This window comes from Callithrix jacchus, chromosome 8 (assembly GCF_049354715.1).
Source record: "Callithrix jacchus isolate 240 chromosome 8, calJac240_pri, whole genome shotgun sequence".
Taxonomy (NCBI): Eukaryota; Metazoa; Chordata; class Mammalia; order Primates; family Cebidae; genus Callithrix; species Callithrix jacchus.
In genome coordinates, this window is record NC_133509.1 from 134,412,974 (window position 1) to 134,436,358 (window position 23,385).

The 23,385-nt window shown below is 55.9% G+C and overlaps 1 long non-coding RNA gene across 1 annotated transcript in view; it reads right to left on the reverse strand.

The window, feature by feature from the left end:
- The window catches only part of LOC144577471 (uncharacterized), an 80,265-nt gene that overhangs the window by 4,453 nt on the left and 52,427 nt on the right, over positions 1 to 23,385 (reverse strand). Inside the window, exons 2-3 of the long non-coding RNA XR_013521524.1 lie at positions 8,050 to 8,123; positions 1,338 to 1,376 (exon numbers count right to left, since the gene is read on the reverse strand). This is a non-coding gene — a long non-coding RNA (uncharacterized LOC144577471). The remainder of the gene's footprint in view (positions 1 to 1,337; positions 1,377 to 8,049; positions 8,124 to 23,385) is intronic.

A 23,385-nucleotide genomic window follows, 5' to 3' on the forward strand; every position in this document is an offset into this window, starting at 1 on the left:
TCCCATGAGTGACTTGGAGAGACCATTCTCCCAACAGGGACCCCAGCAGTTCCAGGGGCAGCTGGGACCACAGCCTGGCCTGGGCTCAGCTGTCATTCATCCTCGGAGGGAGAGCACTGGGAAAGTGAAAGGTGCTGTGGGGGTGGGCACGATAGGGCAGGGGACAGGGCAGGCAGGATAGGGCAGGGGACAGGACTGTGCAGCGCAGCAGCCTCCACAGAAGACAGGCCTCAACCTGACCCCACGGGGAACTGCACCAGAGTTGTTCCCATGAGGGCAGGCAGGAGGTTTGTGTCCACACGCCAGTCAGTCATGCCTGCGGGCGGCTGCGGAAAGGGGCGGAACTTGGCGCTGTGGAATGCTGTCGGTGTGGCTGGACAGGTGTGGTTCACCTCCCAGCCCAAGCCCAGGGCTGGCACACAGTTGGTCGCTGGTTCTCAGATGGAGGTGACTCTGCCCCCAGAGGACAGCTCACAGTGTCTACAGACATTTTAGTGTCAGCTTGGGCATGGGGTGGAAAAGCCCCTAGGAGGGTCATGCCGCACAGGTATTCTGGGGCGGGCAGTCTCAGGACTGGGAGAAGGGGACAGAGATGACACGGTGTGGGTGGCCTGAGAGCTGGCAGAAGAGTGGCTGGTGCCTGAAGGGCCTGGCTTCCCGGGGCTCGGAGCTGGGCACAGGTGGGGGCTGAGTTCACCCAGCAGCTCCCCTGCCCCAGACCATCAGGGATCTGGCTTAGCCCAGGGAGCCTGGCATAGTGACTCTTGCTGGCCCTTGGGAATGTGTAACCCATGCAGAACCCTCGGCCCAGCATCCACCTGGCTCAGCAGCCCCGGAGACCTTCTCAAGGACCTGGGCAGTTTCCCGCTGGGAGCCACAGCTGGGTGGGCACGTGGGCCCTGGCCTCTTCTCCACCACTAACTCATATAGCCTTGGCAAGCCTTTCTGCCCTCCACGCACTTCGGGTGTCTCACTTCAAAGTGGGGATGAGCACCAGCCCTCTACCCTCCGGAGGTGGGAGGGCCCTGGGCACCTGGCAAGGTGCCTGAGAGGGGCCTGCACGATGGGGAGCCTTGGGGAGGTGGTCACTCATGACTCTCTTGCTATTATTTTGCAAAGCTGGAAGTTTTGCCAGTAATGCCAGCTCAGAGAGAGGGCAGATCCCAAGAAGACTCCAAAGGTAGGGCCAGGGCGGCCTGGAAAGAAAGTGCTCCCAGGAAATAACAGGGGGTGCTGGGGAGTGGGGGACAGAGCACACAGCAGCGCACAGCACTCAAAGCAGCCTCCAGGCCCCCACAAACACCACTGCAAACACCCCTCCCTCCAGGCAGCTCTACCTGAAGCCAACTTCTCGGGCGGCCATAGGGGCGGGGCAGCTGGAAGGAAGGAGAACAGTGTCAGGCGGCAAATGCCAACCATGCCCATCACTCTGTCCAGTGCCCTCCCTGAACACCTATCAGCCCAAAGCCAGCAGGACCCCAGCAGAGCTGGAGTGGTTTCCCACACCAAAGGCGACTCTCAGGAGCTCCGTGTCTTCAGAAACTCCAGATTCACCAAGGACTCACTGAGCAGCAGCTGTGCACCTGGCACTGCGTCCTTAGGAGCACCCCACCCTATAGCCCACCCCAACGCTCACACCAGGGTGGAGCCACCCCATGTACCCTGCTACCCTCCCAGGGAAAAGCAACACTGTGAGAGGCTCTGGGATGGGATGCCCCAGCCTAGACGCACCCCAAGATCCCTGAAGCTCAGAGAGGCCGGGTGGAGGATACACGCCCCATCTGGCCCCTGCTCTGGCCTCTGCAAGGTTGCTCACAAGAGCTCCATAGTCACACCAACTGGACTGACTTTCTGTTTTTCTTTCATTGTTGTTTTGTTTGGTTGGTTGGGTTTTTTTTTTGGAGATGGAGTGTGGCTCTTGTTGCCCAGGCTGGAGTATAGTGGCAAGATCGTGGCTCACCACAAGCTCCAACTCCCAGGTTCAAGCAATTCTCGTGTCTCAGTCTCTCAAGTAGCTGGGATTACAGGCGCCTGCCACCACGCCTGGCTAATTTTGTATTTTTAGTAGAGATGAGGTTTCTCCACGTAGGTCAGGCTAGTCTCAAACTCCCAACCTCAGGTGATCTGCTTACCTTGGCCTCCCAAAGTGCTGGGATTACAGGTGTAAGCCATTGTGCCCGGCCTTCTTTTTCTTTTAATTTTGAGAGAATTCATTTGTGGGGGTGGGGGACAACACACGCTGGGGTATGTAGGGGGCGAGGGGAGGGAGAGCTTCAGGAAGAACAGCTCATGCATGCTGGGCTTCATACCTGTGTGATAGGCTGGTCAGCAAAACCATGGCACACGTTTACTTACGGAACAAACCTGCATGTCATGCACACCTACCACGGAACTTAAAATAAAAGCCGATCAGGGAAGAAAAGGAAAATAAAAAAGAACAAAGGGGCTGCTGCTTCAGTTTGGGGTCCAGACACATCTTCCCAGTCTGTGCTCAGATCAGGCAGTGGAGATGCAAGATGTGCCATGTGTGGCCGATGTCACTTACCCACGGCTGGCACTGCTACTCCTAGTCCCATGTAACTTCACACCCTAAATCCCATTTTTCAAACTTGGGTGTATGCTCACCCAGGGCCATGTGGCCTGTGACTGATGAGGTAACACGCAGACCAGGTCTTGGCCGCCCTCCTGCCTGGGTCCCTCTGCAGGCCCATTACTTGTCCTAGTGAGGTGAGTGAGGGACAGACCTGTGGGAGGCTTTGAGGGGTACAGTTTTGGTTTTTTGGTATTTTTTGAGACGGAGTCTCACCCTGTCTCCCAGGCTGGTGTGCTGCGGCATGATCTCAGCTCACTGCAACCCCCGCCTCCTGGGTTAAAGCCATTCTCATGCCTCAGCCTCCCAAGTAGCTGGGATTACAGGTGCCGGCCACCACACCCGGCTAATTTTTTTTATTTTTTAGAAGAGACAAGGTTTTACCATGTTGGCCAGGCTGGTCTGGAACTCCAGACCTCAGGTAATCCACCCACGAATACGAATTCAGCAGCCATGCAGTACTCCGAAAGTGCTAGGATTACAGGCGTGTGTCACTGTGCCCGGACGAGGGGTTCGGATTTGCAAAACGCAAATCCCACCTTGGCTGAGTAAGCCAGAGCAGCTCCTCAACTTTCCAGGCCTCTGTCTGTTTCCACATAAGCTGGCATCAGGCGGAGGGGGCCGGAGGCTATGGCTGGCCCACAGGGGACGGGCAAGATCATGGTGGTTAGCCCTAACCCTTACCGCTGACCACCCCGATCCCAGCACTTTCCACAGTTTGCCTTTTCATCCTCTGAACAATGTATGTGGCAGACACCATTAGTGTCCCCATTTTGCAGAGGGGGAAACTGAGGTGCAGATAAGTTAAATGACCTGTCCAGTGCCACTCAGCTGCCAAGTGGTACCAGTGAGACTTGAACCAGGCCCTCTGGCACTAGAGTCCTGCACGTGGCCTGTCGGCCCTGGTGACTCTCCCCCAGCGTCTGGCTCACGGTAGACGCTCCTTACACTGCTGACGCTAGGCACAGAGGTGGAATTTCTCATTTCCATTCTGCCCATGTTGTGAGACTGACCATCTGTTCATCAGCTGGAAGGCTGGAAAGAGGGGGCTTCCTCCCTGGGCAACGGAGAGGCTGGACTGACTCTGAGGTTCAACTAAGGAAGCACTTAAAGTCCGCCAGAGACCCAGAGACTGCACTGCCCATGACAAAGATGACAGGGGCAGGGTGGCCAACCACGCAGAGCAGGGAAGGGATTGGAGCATGCTACCAAGGCATGGAAACACTGACCAACAGAGATACCCACATAGGCCAGCATCTCTGGAGAAACCCAGGCTCAGGACAGCCCGTCCTCCTCAGGACACAGGAAATAGAACTGAATCGTTAGTCGTGGGTTGAGACAGTGGCAGATCGACCCCGTTTCCCCCAGCCTCAGTGGGCTCAGAACTCAAAGAACGAAGAGCACTGGTTCCCTTGGGGATGGGCCAGGCCCAAGCAGCAAAGGGCACATGGTCAGCCAGACCTCGAAAGCTCCAAGGCCCTTGGGACCACCTGGGGGTGGGACCTCCCAGGTGAGGACACTGAGGCGTCAGGAGATAGAGGATTTCACCTGAAGCCACGTGCAGGTGAGCACTGGGGCAGGGGTACTGGAGTTCACAGAAGAGCCTGTCTACAAGCCTAGGAGAGAGGCCCCAGAAGGAGCCAGCCCTGCCGATGCCTTGATCTCAGACTTCCAGCCTCCAGTACTGTGAGGAAAGCAATTTCTGTGGTTAACAGCCCCAGTCTGTGCTGTAAACTCTGTGCTATAACTCTGTCATGGCAGCCCTGGCAGACGAATACAACATCCACATCAGGAAATCCACCTCCATCCAGACCTCAGTTTCCCCATTGTGGCTGCTGTGAATTCTGGGTCACTTTCAGCAGCCCTGTGGTACATGGCAGGCCAGGGGAGAGGTGGGCACCGGGGTGAAGAGAAGGAGGGTGGGCTGGGAGCCTTTCATTCACCAGCCGGGACCCAGCCTTGCGCCCCCAGCCAGCCCTCTGGCCTAGGGAGAGAGAGCATTAGGAGTGCGACTTGCTCTTTTGTAAAGCTGGCTTTTTGGCGCACAATGGAGGCTGCATTTATCAGCCCAGCAGGGGAGTTAACAAGAAGCCCCAGCGTCAATTACAGCCGCCCCCAGCCCAGCCTGGCTGGGCACAGAGAATCCACAGGAGAAATAATAATGTGCACAGAGTCTTGAGATGAATCATCGCGGAGAAAGCAGCTGTGTTGATGAAATTTTAAAGCCAACATGAGAAAGAAAATACGAACAGCAATATAGTAATTGAGTCTGAACATGCTGGCACATTTTTAATTAAAGCTATTTTGGAGTTAAACAGAGGCCATGGGGGGAGGGGTGGGACCGTGGAGAGTGGGAATCCGGGGAGGATCCCTACCCTTCCACCCAAACCCCAAAGCCACATCACCTTATGATATTCCAGAGAAGAGCATTCCTCTCTCCTGCTTTTCAGCAATAGGAAGAGTCCCTGCTTTGCGCAGAGGTGGGGGTTTCTGTACAACTTGATTTCTCTAACAAGATTTAAATGCCAGAATCACAAGAATCTCACAAGTTAGAGTCCGTGAGGCTTAGGACAGCATCTCATTCAAGGCTGTGATCTCTCTCTTCAAGATTCCCAAACATGGTCACCTAGCCACCTCTTGATTATCTCCAAAGATGGCACCCTCACTACCTGCTGAAGCCCTCCCTTGGTTAAGCGGGCCTTCCTCATTCTGAGTAAGAACAGCCTCCCCTCTTGGCCTTGGAGACTGGATAGGGGTCAGCCACAGGCTCTGCAAGGCACATCCACCCAGTTCCACCGTGCTGAGCACTGGAGACACAGATGTGATACTCAGATCCTGCAGCCCTGTCCTGGAGAAGATGACAGTCCAACAGGGGTGGGGGCCAGGGTCCACAAGGATGGGTCTGGATACCCTATCAGCAAAGGTGCACAGCCTGGGGACCGAGAGAGCTCAGAGCAAGCACCAGGCCACCTGTGGGTGGTCAGGGAGGGCTGCAGACAGGAGGCCAGGGCCCTCCACTGCAGTGTGGGAACAGGGGCAGGAGATCACGCAAGCACCAGGGGCCGAGGCCCCCCGCAGCACACGGCTGCCCCTTTCAGGATGCTGGGTGTGCCCTGAAAGCATTTGCTGGGAGCCCAGGGGCAAGACCTCAGCCTGCTGCAGAGGCCATGCTGAGGAAGAAGCTAGGGATGGGCCCTGAGTGCCCTCCTGCCACACCACACAGAGATACAAGCTCCTTCAACCACCACCCAGCAGCACGGCCTCACTGGGCTTCATCTGGGGAGAAAGAAAATTTCCGCTAAAGAAATGAAACACGACCAGGCGCGGTGGCTCAAGCCTGTAATCCCAGCACTTTGGGAGGCCGAGGCAGGTGGATCACGAGGTCAAGAGATTGAGACCATTTTGTCAACATGGTGAAACCCCATCTCTACTAAAAATACAAAAAATTAGCTGGGCATGGTGGCGCGTGCCTGTAATCCCAGCTACTCAGGAGGCTGAGGCAGGAGAATTGCCTGAACTCAGGAGGCGGAGGTTGCGGTGAGCCGAGATCGTGCCATTGCACTCCAGCCTGGGTAACAAGAGGGAAACTCTGTCTCAAAAAAAAAAAGAAAAGAAAAGAAACACCTGAACTCTTCCGCACTGGATGATCTCTGAGTTCTGCACCCTGGTTGTAGCAACAGGCAGGCAAAAGCAGGTTTCTGTCCTTAAAACCCAGTCCAACCGCCTGCAGCCAGTGAGCCTGTGTCCAGGCAAGGGCCAGCAGCTCCCCAGCCATCAGGGTCTCATGTCGGTACCCTGCAGGCCTGGCTCAGGGATGAGGATGTGAACAGAGCCCTGCTACCCCCAGGGAGCAGGTCGGAGCAGGCCTGGGAGGGAGGGGGCCCTGGGCAGATCCAGCCCCTCCATGCTGGGGCTCAAGGCTGAAGCTTTCATCCGCCTCCACCTGTGCACAGGTAGGCTCAGGGCAGGTGGACACAGCTATGATGGAGGCCCGAGCTTCAGCCACCAGAGCATGGTCCTGGCCCTCGTTCTGCAGAGCCGCCTGCCAGCACCTGGAGGCAGGACTTCCTCTCCTACACGCGTCGTGGGATGCTCTCCAAAGCAAAGGTCCCTGAACCATGACCTTCCCCTGGTGTCACTTCTGCCTGCCACTCCCACAGCCCACCCCACACACCCTCCTTAGCAACCGCAATGGCCCCACCAGGCCCGCATGGAAGGTTTACGTCTAGGGAGCACCGCTCCACAGGCAGGTGAGACCCCAGCCCCTCCTGCCCCCACCAGCCCTGTGAAGCCAGCACAGCCTGTGGCCAAAGCCCTTCACCATAGAGCACCTGACAGCAAGGCATGAAATGACAAAAGCCAGCCTTGCACTTCAGAGCCTGGCTATGCACTTGAGCATGTATGGTGGGGATGGGAGTGGAGGAGAGTTTGGAAGAAGCCAGATGAGGACGTGTACCCTCCTGAGTCCTGCCAGGCCCTGGGAACCTACCCCACATGGCCCATGCAGGGATGAGATGTGGGGATGACCTCCGTGGGAGCCGTGCTCCCTGCTGGGGCCGTAAGCCTCCCAGCAGCTGCCCAGTGGGCAGAGAGGGTGCCGTGGAATTCCTGAACCGGGCAGTCAGCACCAAGCTTGGCTTGGTCACCTAGCAACAGGGCCAGGCAGCTGAGCCATCCCTGGGGTTGGTTCCCAGAGAAACGCTTTGGGTATCCCAGCCCGGCCGCCCACAGCCCAGTGGGGAGAGCAGGGAGAGGGAGACTGGGATGAAGCCAGGGATGGGCCCGAGGGGTCGAAAGCTGAGCTGCTTGAGGGGTTGCCAAGCCAGCTAGACCCCAACACCCAAGCATGGCTGCCCACAGCCTCCTCCCAGCAGCCCTCACGCCTGCCCCACCTGCAGCAGGGAAAGCCCTTGTCCCAGCAGTCACACGTCCCCTCCACGCTCCAGCCACACTCAAGAGGCACAGCCCCTCACCCAACACCACCTCCCCCTGCAACCAACCCCTCCCTGCTGTTAGACTCTGCACAGGGGTAGCAGCCTCATCTGTCTGTGGGCAGGGCCAGGCCCAGGAGGGAGCAGGTGACCCCAGCCCAGGCAGGAACCAGCCAGTGAATCCAGCATGGCAAATGTGGGGAGGCTTCTGTGTGAGTCTGCCCCATCTCCTGCCTGGATCTGCCTGTCTGCCAGAGGAGTAAAGCAGCCCATTTCTTCACCAACCAGGTGTTGTCCATCCTCTCGGGCCCTGGGCAGCCCCCGAGGAGTTCACATACTGGGTAGTCAGCCTGGAGGGCTGGAGGGAGGGCAGCCCAGAGGCATGGGAGCCAGGGATAGGTCCCTGACCCCACTTTCCAGGAGGTGACAGGGAGGTCATGGGTCCCAAGGGGAACGGTGCCCCGGGTGAGCTGGAGGGGTGGCGCTGGGACACAATCCTCAGGGCAGCGCCACCCGCAGCTGGCCTACCTGTGCAAGGAGCTTGTCACCCTCGAGCAGCCTGACTTTGGTCTCCAGTTGCCTGATGTAGGTGGACGAGGGATCTGGAAGGACATGAGAGGAAGGGGGACGTTAGCCTCCAGCAGACTCTGTCCCCAGTGTACCACCCTGACTGGCCCCAGGGCTGGCCTGGAAGGTTTGGGTCTGAGGAGTCCCACCCCTCAGCCAGGTGAGACCCCAGCCCTGACGGCCCTCACCCGCCCTGGGGAAACAGCACAGCCTGCAGCCAAATCACCACTCCCGGTCCGGCCCGCCACGGAGCATCAGACACCAATGCACAACACACACAGGCCAGCCTTGCAGGACCCGCCCACCACCCTTGCCAGGGGCCTCTCAGCCATTGTCAGAACCTTCAGGACACAGAGAAAGGTGAGGGGGTGGCCTCACCAGCCTGCCCTGGAGCAATTCCTTCAGCTTCCAAGATGCTGCAGGCTGAAATGGAGCTCTCATAAGCACAGCCAGGCCACAGCCCACCCCAGGTTCATGCCACCGACCCTCAGTCGCAGAAGCAGAGACATCAGCCCCTTTGACCACACACAGCCAGCTCTCACCCCCATGACCACCTCAGGGCCAGGGATGAACTCTGCAGGCTGTTAGCATGCCTGGGCGGGCAAGGGCCTGGGTGCTGCCGGGGACAAGCCAGGACCACTGTGCCAACCACGGGACCAACGAAGCGTCTGTCTGCCCCAGCAAGCCAATAACAGGATGCTCGGGAGCCCCCTACTCAGCCCTGGAACAGGTACTGGAGCCCAGGCTGGCCGCACTCACTGCTGGGGAACAGCACAAACCAGCCTCCCCTCCTCCTCCAGCCCAGTCACCTCCCAGGAATGTGGGGCCTCCTAGAGAGGAGAGAAGGGCAGGGCAGGGCAGCTCCGCAGCCAGGCCCAGCCTCCCCACCCTGCCAGGCAGGCCGCTCCTCCCCTCAGGTGACCTCAGGGCCTCACACCTCACCAGCCTTGGCCCCGCCTTTCCTGGCCTCAGTTTACTCCTCACTCTATCGACCCTGACAAGCAAAGAGGTGTGACGGGAAGAGGCCACAGAGCTCAGGGTGTGCTGGTCCCTCTGAGCACAGGAGATGGGCTCCCCAAACCTGCATGTCCTGTACCCCACTCACAGGAGGGCTCCCTGGAGCAGCAGCTGGGAAGCAGTGACCAAGCAAACGGCAGAGACCCCTCCAGCTCCCTCACCTGCCAGAGCTAGGACAAGAACCCTCAGTGACTGCGGACCCATGTGTGGTCTCCCCTGGGTGGAGTCGGGTGGGGGCACCCACCGTGCCATGTGGGACGCATGGTACCTGCTGCATCTGGTGCCTTGCAAAGGACAAGAGGCCTCCGTTCTCATTTTCAGATGCAGAGGCCGTGGGGAACAAAGTGTCCCCACCATCAGCAGTGGGCCTTCCAGCCCCTCCCCACCACCCAGGCCTACCCCATGGGTCAGGTTTTAGCCCCTTTGACCACACACAGCGTGTTTCTGGCTGCCCCGGGCAGAACTGACAGCCCCAGCCTTGGAGAGAAGCTGGCAGAGACTCAGAAAGAAGATGCCGTTCTGGTTACGCCACTGTCCTCAAGGCTCTCTGCAGCCAGTCCTCAGGCACAGCTGCAGGGCTGCAGGGCTGCTGCCTGCCACGGCACCCCATGGGATAGTGCTCCCAGGGGCAGCCCTGAGCCAGGAGGAGGACCCAGCCACTATGTGTAACCAACAGCCCAAGATGGGCACTGACACGTTCTCTGCGCTTCACTGCCCCAGAACCATACAGGAGGTGGGTACACTTTCAGCCCTCCAGCCCCGCTCTTCCGGTTCCCACAGGGTGAGCAAGAGCTCCCAGCACTTGCCTCTCAGTTCCCCCACAATCGGAGAAGAAGGCTGAAACCTGAGTCCACAGCTATCCCATCAGCCTCCGCACCCTCGCTGGATGCCCCTGCTCCTGTCTGAGCAGTCCACCCCCTCAGACACAGCCGGGGTACCTCCCAGGAAGGGTTAAAGACACTGATCAGGCTGACACATGGCATCAGGAGAAGGGACACCAACAGGCCATCCCACAGTCACAGCAATGCCCCACAGGCCTATAGCCAGCACCTCACCTCAGGGCCCACAGGCCACCATCCTCCCCATAGGGCCACCTGTAGGCACAGACAGGAGGCCACACCCATAGCCCCAGACCAAGGAGCTGCCCCTGACAACCCATCTGTTCAGGTTGACCCCAAACCCCAAGCAGCTACACAGAACAAAACACACTGCAGACCATCAGCCTTTGCTGGGTTTTTCTTTAAATTTCAAAATAACAATATAACTGCCTTAAAAATTGCCAGGCGCGGTGGCTCAAGCCTGTAATCCCAGCACTTTGGGAGGCTAAGGCGGGTGGATCACGAGGTCAAGAGATCGAGACCATCCTGGTCAACATGGTGAAACCCCGTCTCTACTAAAAATACAAAAAATTAGCTGGGCATGGTGGTGCATGCCTGTAATCCCAGCTACTCAGGAGGCTGAGGCAGGAGAACTGCCTGAACTCGGGAGGCGGAGGTTGCAGTGAGCTGAGATCGTGCCATTGCACACCAGCCTGGGTAACAAGAGCGAAACTCCGTCTCAAAAATATATATATATATATTTTAGACCATCAAGTAATCCCAATGGAATCCATTCTAAAGAATTAATTCTAGGCTGGGCATGGTGGTGCACACCTGTAATCCCAGCACCTTGGGAAGCTCAGGTGGGCGGATCACCTAAGGTCAGGAGTTCGACACCAGCCTGGCCAATGTGGTGAAACCCCATCTCTACTAAAAATGTAAAATTAGCTGAGCATGGTGGCAGGCACCTGTAATCCCAGCTATTTAGGAGGCTGAAGCAGCAGAATTGTTTGAACCCGGGAGGCGGAGTTTGCAGTGAGCCGAGATCACGCCATTGCACTCCAGCTTGGGCGACAGAGCGAGACGCCATTCCAAAAAAAAAAAAAAGGAATTAATTCTAATGATGAAGAAAGCTGACTGTCAGAGTGGCCAAAACTGGAAATAACTATTTGTCCAACAACAGCTGAGGGCTCCACCCCATCATCATTAAAATGTTTAGGAAGATTCTCTCTCCTAAACAATATGGAGAACACTTAAAATGCCAGTGGAAAGAACTGGACACAAAATGACATGTGCAACGGCTGGGACGATTAAAAATACTGACGCACTGACATGAACTCAGGAAGAAAGTCCACGGAAATGCTGCCTGTGGGTGGCCCGGATGAGGGAAGCAGTGGGTTTTCATTCTTTCACATCATTTCCTATTAATTTTCAAATAACGTACTTCTAATCTAGTTCTGAAATCCTCCTTTCAGAAAAAAAGAATGGCACAGTGGCTCACGCCTGTAATCGCGGCACTTTGAGAGGCCAAGACGGGCAGATCACCAAAAGTCAAGCGTTCAAACCAGCCTGGCCAGCACAGTGAAACCCCGTCTCTACTAAAATTATAAAAATCATCCAGGCATGGTGGTGCACACCTGTAATCCCAGCTACTTGGGAGGGTGAGGCAGGAGAATTGCTTGAACCCCGGAGGTGGAGGTTGCAGTGAGCTGAGATCGCGCCACTGCACTCCAGCCTGGGCAACAGAGCAAGACTCTGTCCAAAAAAAAAGGAGAACGGATTAAACTCTTGCACCTTCACATTACAGGCACGGCCACCCACTGCAGCAACTGACGTTCTAAACCCACCACCCGACCCGCTCCCCGAACTCAGCTCCCTAGACTGGCTCTCCAGGCTGCCAGGAGCCAGCAAACCAGCATCAGTCACCCCTGGGTCAGGAGTAGGCACTATACAGACAGGCAGAACAAGAGTGACCTGGGCCCTCCCAGGCAAGGGCTGGAGGGCAGGAGACCCCAGGAAGGGCCAGCTCCCAGGGAGGACCATCCTTCCTGGCAGCCTCAAAATTCATAATCCCTCTGGGCGCCTGCAAGCCCCAGCCTCTAGGAGATGAGCGTATAATTAAATTAATCCCAGGGTTTACAGTAATGAGCGCTGGAGCCACAGGGGAGGGGACTTCATTTCCCAGCTTGGCTGCCTGCAGGCAAAATGAGGGAGGTGACCCTGGGCTGGCGTGGCCAAGGGGTCCCCTAACCCATCTGGGGGCCATCGGACCAATTCTGGGGGATTCCTGATCCAAGTGCCAACCAGGGAGAAGGGTGTCTCCCTACAATGTTGTGTCCAGGAGCCGGACCTGAGCCCTCGCCCCGCCCTCTCCATGGATCCTTTGCTCCCATGAGGAGGGGGAGGGGGAAAATCCGTGTAGCACAGAGGTGGGAGTCACAGCCTGCAGGCCTGCCAAGCCCTCCCCACCGGCCCTGTGCCAGCTGCATCCCAGGCACGCTGCGCTGGGTCCTGCCACTGGGTCCAAGGCTAACTGGCCTTCTGGGAAGCTGTGAGGGAGGGGGTGTGTGGTATTGCCCCTCTTGGCCTGGTTTTCACCCTGGCAAGATGATGTCACCTCACCTTCCCTCTAGACTTTGCTGTGTCCAGACAGTAAGAACTGGGGGTCAGGAGCCACATCCCGTCACCTCCGAAACCTTCCTTCTTTCGCTCAGCACTTGGCACACAGTCAGCCCCCAGAAAAAAGTCTGCAGCCCTAACAGGAACTCACCCTGCCGGGTGGGTCAAATCAGTCCCTGGAGGGACCTGTTCTTAGCTGCCTCCCTGGCCCCATTCCACCAGCTCCCACCAGCAGGAGTAGCTGGGAGGAGCACTCAGCCATGCATGTGACACAGCAACTGCACACCCCAAGCTGGGGCACCCCAGACAAGGAGCTGCTGAGGCTGCAGGGGGCAGAGCGTCTGGGGCTCCTTGCATCTGACTGCAGCGCCTGACACTCCTGTCTCACGTGCGCCTCCCCATGATCTTATATCTCAGGCTGGGTGCAGACTCAAGATGAGGAATCGACTCCACGTGGCTTATGTGGGAGGCAACCCCAGGACGCCCAGGTAGAGGGTGGAGAGGGGAGGCAAGGAAGGAAGGAAGTCAGTGGAAGGGGATTCTCCATCCTGCCGGTGAGCTCCAGGGCTCAGAGTCACCCCACCTGTCCAACGGCTCGCTGGGGGGTACTAGTACCCTGGCACTGCCCAAGGGGAAAATGGACAGCACGGGCTCCCGGGCAGAGCTGCAGGTGCTGGCAGGTGATACAGCCATGGGCTCAAACCAGGAAGTGCTTCAGGGATCAGGGCTGGGCATCAACAGTGTCCGACCGCTCAGGAGAAAATACGGTTTATCCCTCTCCAGAGGAGGAAGTGGGGCTGGGGGTGAGGGAGCTCCAGTGACACACAGGGACACGTGGTGACACGCGGTGACACACAGAGCCTGACTCTCCAGCTGCTGCACACCCTCCCCAGGTCCCTACTAGCCCTGCCTCCCTTCCAGCCCCTCCCCCTGCTCAAGGCCCTACAGCATGGCTTCCCAGCCCTGGTCACATTCTGCAAGGTCTGGGTACAGGCAGACTTGTGGCAGGTCATTAGCAGGAGACTGGGCCACTCCGAGCTGCAGGCCTCCATCGGGGCTCATGCCCAGCAGCTCCATGGGGCCTACGCAAGACGGGTGACATTTCTGCTGTGTGGCGCAGCCGCTTGGCTGATTAAATCCCCTTCTCCTTCCACTTCATTAACAGGGGTCAGCTGCAGCCTCAGGGCTGGTGGCTCCATGGGGTGGAAGGACCTCATTAAACAAACATACCTCCCACAAAGTGCAGAAACAAGGTACAAAGGTGCACCAAGTAATGCAGGCAGGGCAGGGCCAGGGAGAACCGGGCTCCAGGTCTTAAGCCAGTGCTCTTGGTACCACCAACTGCGGGGAGCTCCAAGCACCAGGGACACAGACGGAGACGCAGATTCCAGGAAATCACAGCCATGACCACACGCATCTACCGAGCAGCAAGAGTGCGCCTTACACCATTAGTGCTCAGTATTGCTCACTGTGAGGCAGAGGGCCAGGCCCCAGTTTACAGATGAAGAAACCAAGGGTCAAGGAGGCAAAGTGGCAGCCACAGACCCAGGGAGTGGCAGCCCAGAGGCTCCAGGTAGCAGCTGGCCTCCTCTTCCCAGTCAGTCCTCCCCACCCTCCGGCTCAGCACCACCCATGCTGGGCTGGAGGCAACAGAAAGGCCACACTGGGCACTTGTCCTGCAGCACCCCATCCTACCCACAGGCACTAGCCCTTGGCCACTGCTTCATCCCGAGGCAGCCACTGCCCGCATGCCAGGCCCAGCAGGTCCTACAGCCGCAGGTTCCTGGCCACCCTGCACCTCTGATGCATGAGCACTCCTGGGTTTCTCCCGCCAAGGCCTGGGGCACTCTGCTGGTGTGGCTTCACCAAAGGAGCCTTGTGAGCTGAGCCGGCAGAATCTGGATGGCCCCATCTTCTCGAGGGACTCGGGACATACTGAAACCCCAGTCCTGCCTCCTCCCTGGATCCCAGCGTTCCAAAGGGTTGCCAAAGGAAGGGAATTCTTGTAGAGCAGAGAGAATCCTCTCATCTGAGACCAAAAGGAGTTATCGATTTCATGACAGTCCAGGCTACCAGTGGGGTGGTGAGTTCCCCATCAGAGGGGGAGAGAGAGCAGGAGCCAAATAGTCTCTGTTGGGGCAGAAGCCTCTGGAACAATGAAGGTTCCCAGTTTGGCACAGGAAGCTGCTTACCTACCCCAGTGCCAGAAGGGCTAACTCTGCTTCCCCAGTCCACTGGTCAGGCAGAACAAAGTGAAAAAGGAATTCTCAGAGGGGGTGAGTCTGCCCAAGGTCACAAAGCCAGGCGCCCACAGGACCAGCGGGGGCGGGGGGTGGAGTGGGGCAGTGTATTATTGGTCACGGTACAACCCTTCCTCTGAGGTACCCTAGGCCTAATGAGGGAGCTGCAAGAATAACCACATCCACTGCAAGGCAAATAGTGGGGTAAGGAGGTACAGCCCAGAGGAGAGGGGCAGAGAGCAGGGCTGTGCTGGCCTGGAGAAATCAGGGTGTCCTTCCTGAAGGAGGTGACACTCAAGGTGAGGACTGAAGAGCAAGCAGGACTCTGACAGACAGATTGTAAGGACGAGGGAGACGAAAGGCACATCTGAGCTGAGGGCACAGCCTGAGCAAAGGCAGGGAGGTAGAGCCACAACAGGTCCAGGTACACCCACCCTGAGCCTCGGTGGCTGTGCCAATCCCAGCTGACACCAACTCATGGAAGGCATCAGAGCTCTGGAAGGGGCAGGCTGAATGTGAAACGGGCATTATTTATGGATGAAGGCAAGAGGGCTGGCAAGGGGCATCAGGTTCCTGTGAGGATACCTTTTGGCGGTGGCTTCGTGGAGCCAGGCCACAAATGGGCATGCAGGGTGTTGTAGGTGGAGGCAGCTGGCTGCAAGCTCTATGATGCCTTCCAGTGCCCCGGGCATGGGAAAGAGTTCTCCCATCCACATGGGGCATAAAGAAGAGAACCATCTTCCCCATTCGCACACATGCATTTTGCTGAGTACCCACCACATGCCAGCAAACACTGAGTATGCACTACCTCAACACACCAAGCTGATGAGGGACATCCTGCTACTGCCACCACTGTGTCACTGACAAGGTGCCTGAGACTCAGCGATGTCAGGCAGCAAGGCCAGGGCCACCTAGTGGGAACCTTGCAGGGCTGGGATCTGAACCTGGGTCTGTCTACAGCCAAGGCTCTTTCCATCTAACTCGCAGCTCCCACACCAGCCCTGGGATTCTGGTGCACTGGCCCGGGGCCTCTCAAGGTATGATCACCATGGTTATCAGGGCTGCTCCTGCTAAGCTTTGCCTGGCAAGGAGGCACAGCAACTTTCACCTACTCCCCCCACAAAGAGATCGAGGTTCTGAGGGGCTTCATAACCACTCAGTCACAGAACTTACAAAAACAGAGCTGGCCGGGCACAGTGGCTCATGCGTGTAATCCCAGCAATTTGGGAGGCCGAGGTGAGTGGATCACCTGAGGTCAGGAGTTCAAGACCAGCCTGACCAACATGAACCCAGGAGGTGGAGGTTGTGGTGAGCCAAGATCATGCCATTGCACTCCAGCCTGGGCAACAAAAATGAAATTCCATCTCGAAAACAAACAAAAAAAACCAGGACTAAAATTTGAAGGATGTAAGGGTGGGTGGGTGGGTGTGTGTGTGTGTGTGTTCCCACACCCAGGTCTTTCCAGACAATCCACCAAGGCAGGGATGGGTTTTGGGAGACTGCCTGACTCCCCTCCTCTCCCAGAGCAGAAATTCTCTTCACGACATAAGGTGACTTTCAGGTCCCAGGCTTCAGGAAGCATCATTCTGAACTCCATTGTCCTTGACCCATCTCTCCTCTGCAACCTCCCTTCCAAGGGCCCTAGATAAGCCCCCAGCCCCAGATGTGAAAAGACTTGATGTGAGTGAGGTTTTCAGTCTGAGCCAAAGACCCCACAGCTTCTGAGGCTCGCCAGGTCACATGTGGCCCGCAGGCTGGCACCAGCCCCTCCTGAGATCCTCCTCCACAACTGGAGATGCAGGATCATGGGAACCTAAAGTCCCACCTCACAGATGTGTGCAAAACTAGACCTGCCATGACTGGAGCCCCATCCTCTCCATCTCACGCTCCCACAGACAGATTAGAAATCACATATGCCGGGAGCGGTGGCTCAAGCCTGTAATCCCAGCACTTTGGGAGGCCGAGGCAGGTGGATCATGAGGTCAACAGATCAAGACTATCCTGGAAACCCCATCTCTACTAAAAAATGAGCTGGGCATGGTGGCACGTGCCTGTAATCCTAGCTACTTGGGAGGCTGAGAGAGGAGAATTGCCTGAACCCAGGAGGCGGAGGTTGCGGTGAGCCGAGATCGCGCCATCGCACTCCAGCCTGGGTAACAAGAGCGAAACTCCGTCTCAAAAAAAAAAAAAAAAAAAAAAAAATCACACATGCCGAGGACACCCTTCCCAGCCTACGGGGGGGAAAAATAGCTGGAGAAGAGGAAAACGGATGGCTGCCCTAATGAGAATGAAATCTCTTGGTGCTGGCCGGTCAGCCTTCCCTGAGGAGTGCACGTCTGTCCTCTTGGTGCCATCTGTCCCCTCGTTGACTGCTCTGCTCTGGGCTGGGGACTCCCACACATCAACTCCCTGCCTCTCCCTAGCTTCAGAGGCCACTGGGCACCCAGCATCTAATTCCAGGAAAAGCCACAAGGCTTCCCAAGGGCACTGAAATCTGGAGGGAGCTGCTGAATGGGAAGGCCGGCTCCGACTCCACTCATCTAGATCGTGCCCTACTTTGGATCTGCCTGGGAGTCCCCAGTGTTCTCCATCTGCTGCTGGGGAAGCCTGACAAGCCAAATGAAAACAGTGTAATTGCTTCAACTATGGGAACAAGGAGACAAGAATTCCTTCCCTGTGCCTTCAACATCTGTGTGCATCTGGAATTTGACCTGTGCGTGTACTGGGGATGGCGCAGGTGTCGGCCCTATTAATGCCCATCACACCCCCCACCAACCGCACTTCCACTGTTAAGGTTGTGAATCGGTGCTAGATCTGGACTGCGTGCAGAGATCAGTGGGTCCTGCCCAGGAGAGATATCTCACCACACAGTGGCCACATCACATTCGGCCTGCGGCTCCCAGCACCAGGCTGAAAGGTACACCCTCCTGGCTCCCTGGAGAGCTTTTAAAATCTGATCTCTTCCCCTGAGACTAACTGAATTGGACTCTCTAGAGGAGGGACCTGGGCATCACCCTGCATTTTAAACACCCTGTGGGTGATTCTAACACGCAGCTCTGTGGTCACTGTTCCAACTGTTTAGCTCCTGGCCTCCAACTCCAAGGGACCCTGCACGCCCCTACCCTGACTATTAATTAATGGAGCTGAACTCTGAGCAAATGCAACAAAAGCTAGAGGGATTATGATGCAGCTAATCGTGCAGGACTGAAGTCTGCAGGGAGGGGAGAATAAACAATCTTCACCAGGCCCTGGAATGCAGGAGCCAAGCCTCTCAATAACATACCTACAGTTCTGCCCCAGAACCCGCTTTCAGCAGAGTTGGTAAAAACAGTAGGGAGGCATGGGAGGGGTGGGACATCTCAGCCACGTGCAGAGATGGGAGGTGCAGCAGGTGGAGGCAGCAGAGGAACAGGGAAATCCAGGCGTGGCTGGGTCACCACAGCCAGCACTGGGAGAGCTGCTGGGGGGAAGAAACTTCATCTGCGGTGAGCGGCAGCGGTGGGAATCCAAGGCCCTGCAGCGAAAGGAGGGGGCTCTGGGCGGTTCCATATGGCAGCAGCAACACATCTGGACTGACTTTCACTGAGGCAATGAAAACAAGAATCAATCCTCACCAGCCAGGTGGTAGGATTCCTAGGGCAATGAGAGTTCAAAGAAGACAGCCCTATGTGCACCATTCTCTCTCTACAGGGAAGATAACACAGCCACGTGGAAGGGCAAGGTAGAGCCCAGAAAAGACCCACACACCTGGTGTGTGGCCAGGGTGATGGCGGGGAAAGAACAGAGTGCTTCGTGAACGGGGCTGCAGCCGCAACCAGCTGTCCAGTCAAAACATAGTAAAACTCCATCTCAGCCTCACACCACATACAGAAAGCAGTTCCAGGTAGGTCAGAGAGTTATATGTGAAAAACTATTTTGAGCAGGCCCAGTGGCTCAGGCCTGTAATCCCAGCACTTTGGGAGGCCAAGGCAGGCAGATCCCCTGAGGTCAGGAGTTCAAGACCAGCCTGGCCGACATGGCAAAACCCTGTCTCTACTAAAAATACAAAAATTAGCCAGGCATGGTGGCTTGAGCCTGCAATCCCAACTACTCGGGGGGCTGAAGCAGGAGAATTGCTTGAACTCAGGAGGCAGAGGTTGCAGTGAGCTGAGATCATGCCATTGCACTCCAGGCTGGGTGACAGAGCAAGACTCTGTCTCCAAAAAAAAAAAAAGAAAGAAAACGACAGGACTGCATACTTTCATATATATGTGTGTGTATATGTATATATACACACTGAGGTCTGCAGGGAGGGGAGAATAATCTTCACCAAGCCCCGGAATGCAGGAGCCAAGCCTCTCAGTAACATAAAGGGAGACCTTTGCTGGCTTCAGGAGAAAGTACATGGGGGTTGCTTTCAACACTCTTGTCAACCAAATCTCCACCAAGTGCCAGGCTCTGTAGGAGGAGCTGGGGGGCCAGGATGACTCCCTCCCCCAACGGTTCTGCCCCAGAACCCGCTTTCAGCAGAGTTGGTAAGAACAGCGGGGAGGTATGGGAGAGGTGGGACATCTCAGCCACGTGCAGAGATGGGAGGTGCAGCAGGTGTATATACACAAATATACATATAACACATATGTTCATATGTATATGTTTAGTCTGTTAATTCTATCTCCGTAACGCTATTATTTTAAAACACAGAGAATGTATAAAAATAAAAACTTGAGCTTTCAGGTAGAAAAGGATTTCTTAATCAAGGAACCAAAAGAACAAACCATGAAGGGAAAGAATGTCAAACCCACCTACAAGAGTATCACAAACCCTGCCAGACAGCAGATAGGTGGCAGAGTTGGGCGGGAAGCTGCCACCCGGGAGAAGCTATGTGTGAGTCCCCTCCCAGACAAAGGATTAGACACAGAATCCCTAACATCAATAAGGAAATCCATGAGAAGGGGCGGAGGTCTAGGAAGAGGTGAGCCACAAAAGATGAAGCCTGGGTGGCCAAGAAGTGTGAGGAGACGCCCAACCACGAGTGTAATCAAGGAAATGGCAGTTCCAACAATGAGATGCCACTGGATTGGCAGAGAGTAAAAAGTGGTCATGCTGTGTGACGGCGCACATGTGAGAAGGGCCGCACGGGGGATGCTGATTATTGGCGCAGTGGATCAGATGCAGCCTGGCGCGGTTTCCTACAGCTGAAGATACTCACACCCTTGAGAAAGCCCAGCACAAGTGCCCAACGAGACAGGCACAAGACCATGTCTGCCAACACCAGCTGTACTAGTGAAAAACTGTAAACCATCCAAATGTCCTCCCCAGGAGACCAGATAAACTGTGGTTTAACCCAACAATGAAATACTGTAGCAAGATAAACATGAGCAAACTAGAACCAGGCAGAGAGGCACACCCCTGTGGTCCTAGCTACCTGGGAGGCTGAGGCAGGAGGTGTGCTGGAGCCCAGGAGTTTGAGTCCAGCCTGGGCAATCTAAAAGGACCATCTCTAAAAAAACAAGCAAACAAAAAGATGAACCAAATACAGTCACACCTATCCACAGGAATACATCTCAAAACCACGATGAGGATGGGGAGCAAGTCACCAAGGCACATGCAAGTCAATGCCATTTCTAGTCTGAAAAGCCGCAAAGCATCCTCACATTGTTAGAGGCTTGCCAGGCAGGAGAAATTGTTTAAAACTGCACGAGAATGCTGAGCTCCAGCTTCTGGGCCGCAGCTCTCTCTGGGAAAACGGGGGGAGGGAAGAGGATGACACATGGGGTGCCTCCGCTCCACCTGCCAAGCTTGATTTCTTAAAAGGCAAAGATCTGAAGCTAAAATGCTTTATTGCTGACAATGTGATAAAGATGGGCTGTGGCGTAATCTCGGTCTCATTATTCTCCAAGCTTATTGCTTTTTATATATTTCTTAATAAGAAGCAAGTTAAAGGAAGAAAGTCTGGGCAGCACCACAGCCATTCTAGAAAAGACGCTGGAAACTCCTGATGTCCTCCTGTCCCTTCCTCAGGTCCCCATTCCCGGGCTGCATATGGAAACCCCGAAAACATCCCCAGCAGTGACCTGCCAGCCGTTGAGAGCCCGGGAGATGAGGGGTTCACAGGGTCTGGCTGGAAAGCAGGAAGTCGCCCAGCGGTAGGAAGCCACCTACCAGCACGCGGTGGCCAGAGCAGGCCACCTCTTTGCCCCAACCTGCTCTGTGACCTCGGACAAGCCCCTTCCCTTTCCCAGGCTCCAGAGAAATGAGGGCAGGAGGCCCAGACAACTCAGGACTCAGAAGGTAGGACAGGAACGCGACTGAGTCTCCCGCTAGACAGCGTCCCCGAAATTAGGCAGAGCAGTGTGGACACGCCCAGGTAGAAGCGAGACAGACTCAGTTTGAGGACAGCAAATTGGGCTTCCCGTGTTTCACATAAAACTAACAGCAGGGTGATTGTTGACCAAAATGATCATCAACAAGCCGGGCTTAATGGTGCCATCCTCCCAGAGGTCCTGGGTCCTGGGGAGGACGCATTCTTCCAGCCGTGGAGAAGGACCAGCTCTTTCATGCACGGGGCATGTTGCAAGAGGAGATAATTGGTGTGAGCAATGCAAACAACAGAAGCTGTGAGCCCGTGAGGGCCGCGGCGATTTCTGTTCAGAAGAGGCAGTGTAGCATGGTGGAAGAAACTGGGTCAGGAGTCCCAGCCCTGGCAGCACCCTCCATGCTGCACTGAGCCTCGGCTTCCCCAAATGACAACACAAGGGCTTTGTTCTGGATAGAGTTCTCGGTCTGGGCTTGTGAACTACAGTCAGCAGAATAACCACCCCTCAAACATGCCCCAACCCTAATTCCCAGGATCTGTGAATGATACCTGACCTGGCAAAAGGGACTTTGCAGATGAGATTAAGGTTATGGAACTCAAAATGAGGAGAGCGGTCTGGATTACCCAGGTGGGCCCAATCTAACTGCATGAATGTTTAAAAACAGAGAGCCTTTCCCCGCTGAGCTCAGAGGGAGATGTGGTCATTGTGGGATAGCCAGTGTGCAGATGAGCAGGTGAATGAGCAGGTGAGTGTGCAGGTGAGCAGGTGAATGAGCAGATGAGTGTGCACATAAGCAGGTGAGTGTGCAGGTGAGCAGGTGAATGAGCAGGTAAATGTGCAGATGAGTGTGCAGATGAGCAGGTGAATGAGCAGGTGAGTGTGCAGGTAAGCAGGTGAATGAGCAGGTGAATGAGCAGATGAGTGTGCAGATAAGCAGGTGAGTGTGCAGGTTAGCAGGTGAGTGTGCAGGTGAATGAGCAGATGAGTGTGCAGGTGATCAGGTGAATGAGCAGGTGAGTGTGCAGGTGAGCAGGTGAGTGTACAGGTGAGCAGGTGAATGAGCAGGTGAGTGAGCAGGTGAACGGGCAGGTGAATGAGCAGGTGAGTGTACAGGTGAGCAGGTGAATGAGCAAATGAGTGTGCAGGTGAGCAGGTGAATGAGCAGGTGAGTGTGCAGGTGAGCAGGTGAATGAGCAGGTGAGTGAGCAGGTGAATGAGCAGGTGAGTGTGCAGTTGAGCAGGCGAATGAGCAGATGAGTGTGCAGGTGAGCAGGTGAATGAGCAGATGAGTGTGCAGGTGAGCAGGTGAATGAGCAGATGAGTGAGCAGGTGAGCAGGTGAATGAGCAGGCAAGTATGCAGATGAGGAGGTGAATGAGCAGGTGAGTGTGCAGGTGAGCAGCTGAATGAGCAGGCAAGTGTGCAGATGAGGAGGTGAATGAGCAGATGAGTGTGCAGGTGAGCAGCTGAATGAGCAGGCAAGTGTGCAGATGAGGAGGTGAATGAGCAGATGAGTGTGCAGGTGAGTGCAGATGAGCAGCTGAATGAGCAGGCAAGTGTGCAGATGAGCAGGTGAGTATGCAGTTGAGCAGGTGAATGAGCAGATGAGTGAGCAGGTGAGCAGGTGAATGAGCAGGTGAGTGAGCAGGTGAATGAGCAGGTGAGTGTGCAGTTGAGCAGGTGAATGAGCAGATGAGTGAGCAGGTGAGCAGGTGAATGAGCAGGTGAGTGTGCAGGTGAGCAGGTGAATGAGCAGGTGAGTGTGCAGGTGAGCAGGTGAATGAGCAGGTGAGTGTGCAGGTGAGCAGGTGAATGAGCAGGTGGAGTGCAAGTGAGCAGGTGAGTGAGCAGGTGAGCAGGTGAATGAGCAGATGAGTGAGCAGGTGAGCAGGCGAGTGTGCAGATGAGGAGGTGAATGAGCAGGTGAGTGTGCAAGTGAGCAGGTGAATGAGCAGGCGTGTACAGATGAGGTGAATGAGCAGGTGAGTGTGCAGGTGAGCAGCTGAATGAGCAGGCAAGTGTGCAGATGAGCAGGTGAGTATGCAGTTGAGCAGGTGAATGAGCAGATGAGTGAGCAGGTGAGCAGGTGAATGAGCAGGTGAGTGTGCAGGTGAGCAGGTGAATGAGCAGATGAGTGTGCAGGTGAGCAGGTGAATGAGCAGGCGAGTGTGCAGATGAGGAGGTGAATGAGCAGATGAGTGTGCAGGTGAGCAGGTGAATGAGCAGGCGAGTGTGCAGATGAGGAGGTGAATGAGCAGGTGAGTGTGCAGGTGAGCAGATGAATGAGCAGGCGAGTGTGCAGATGAGG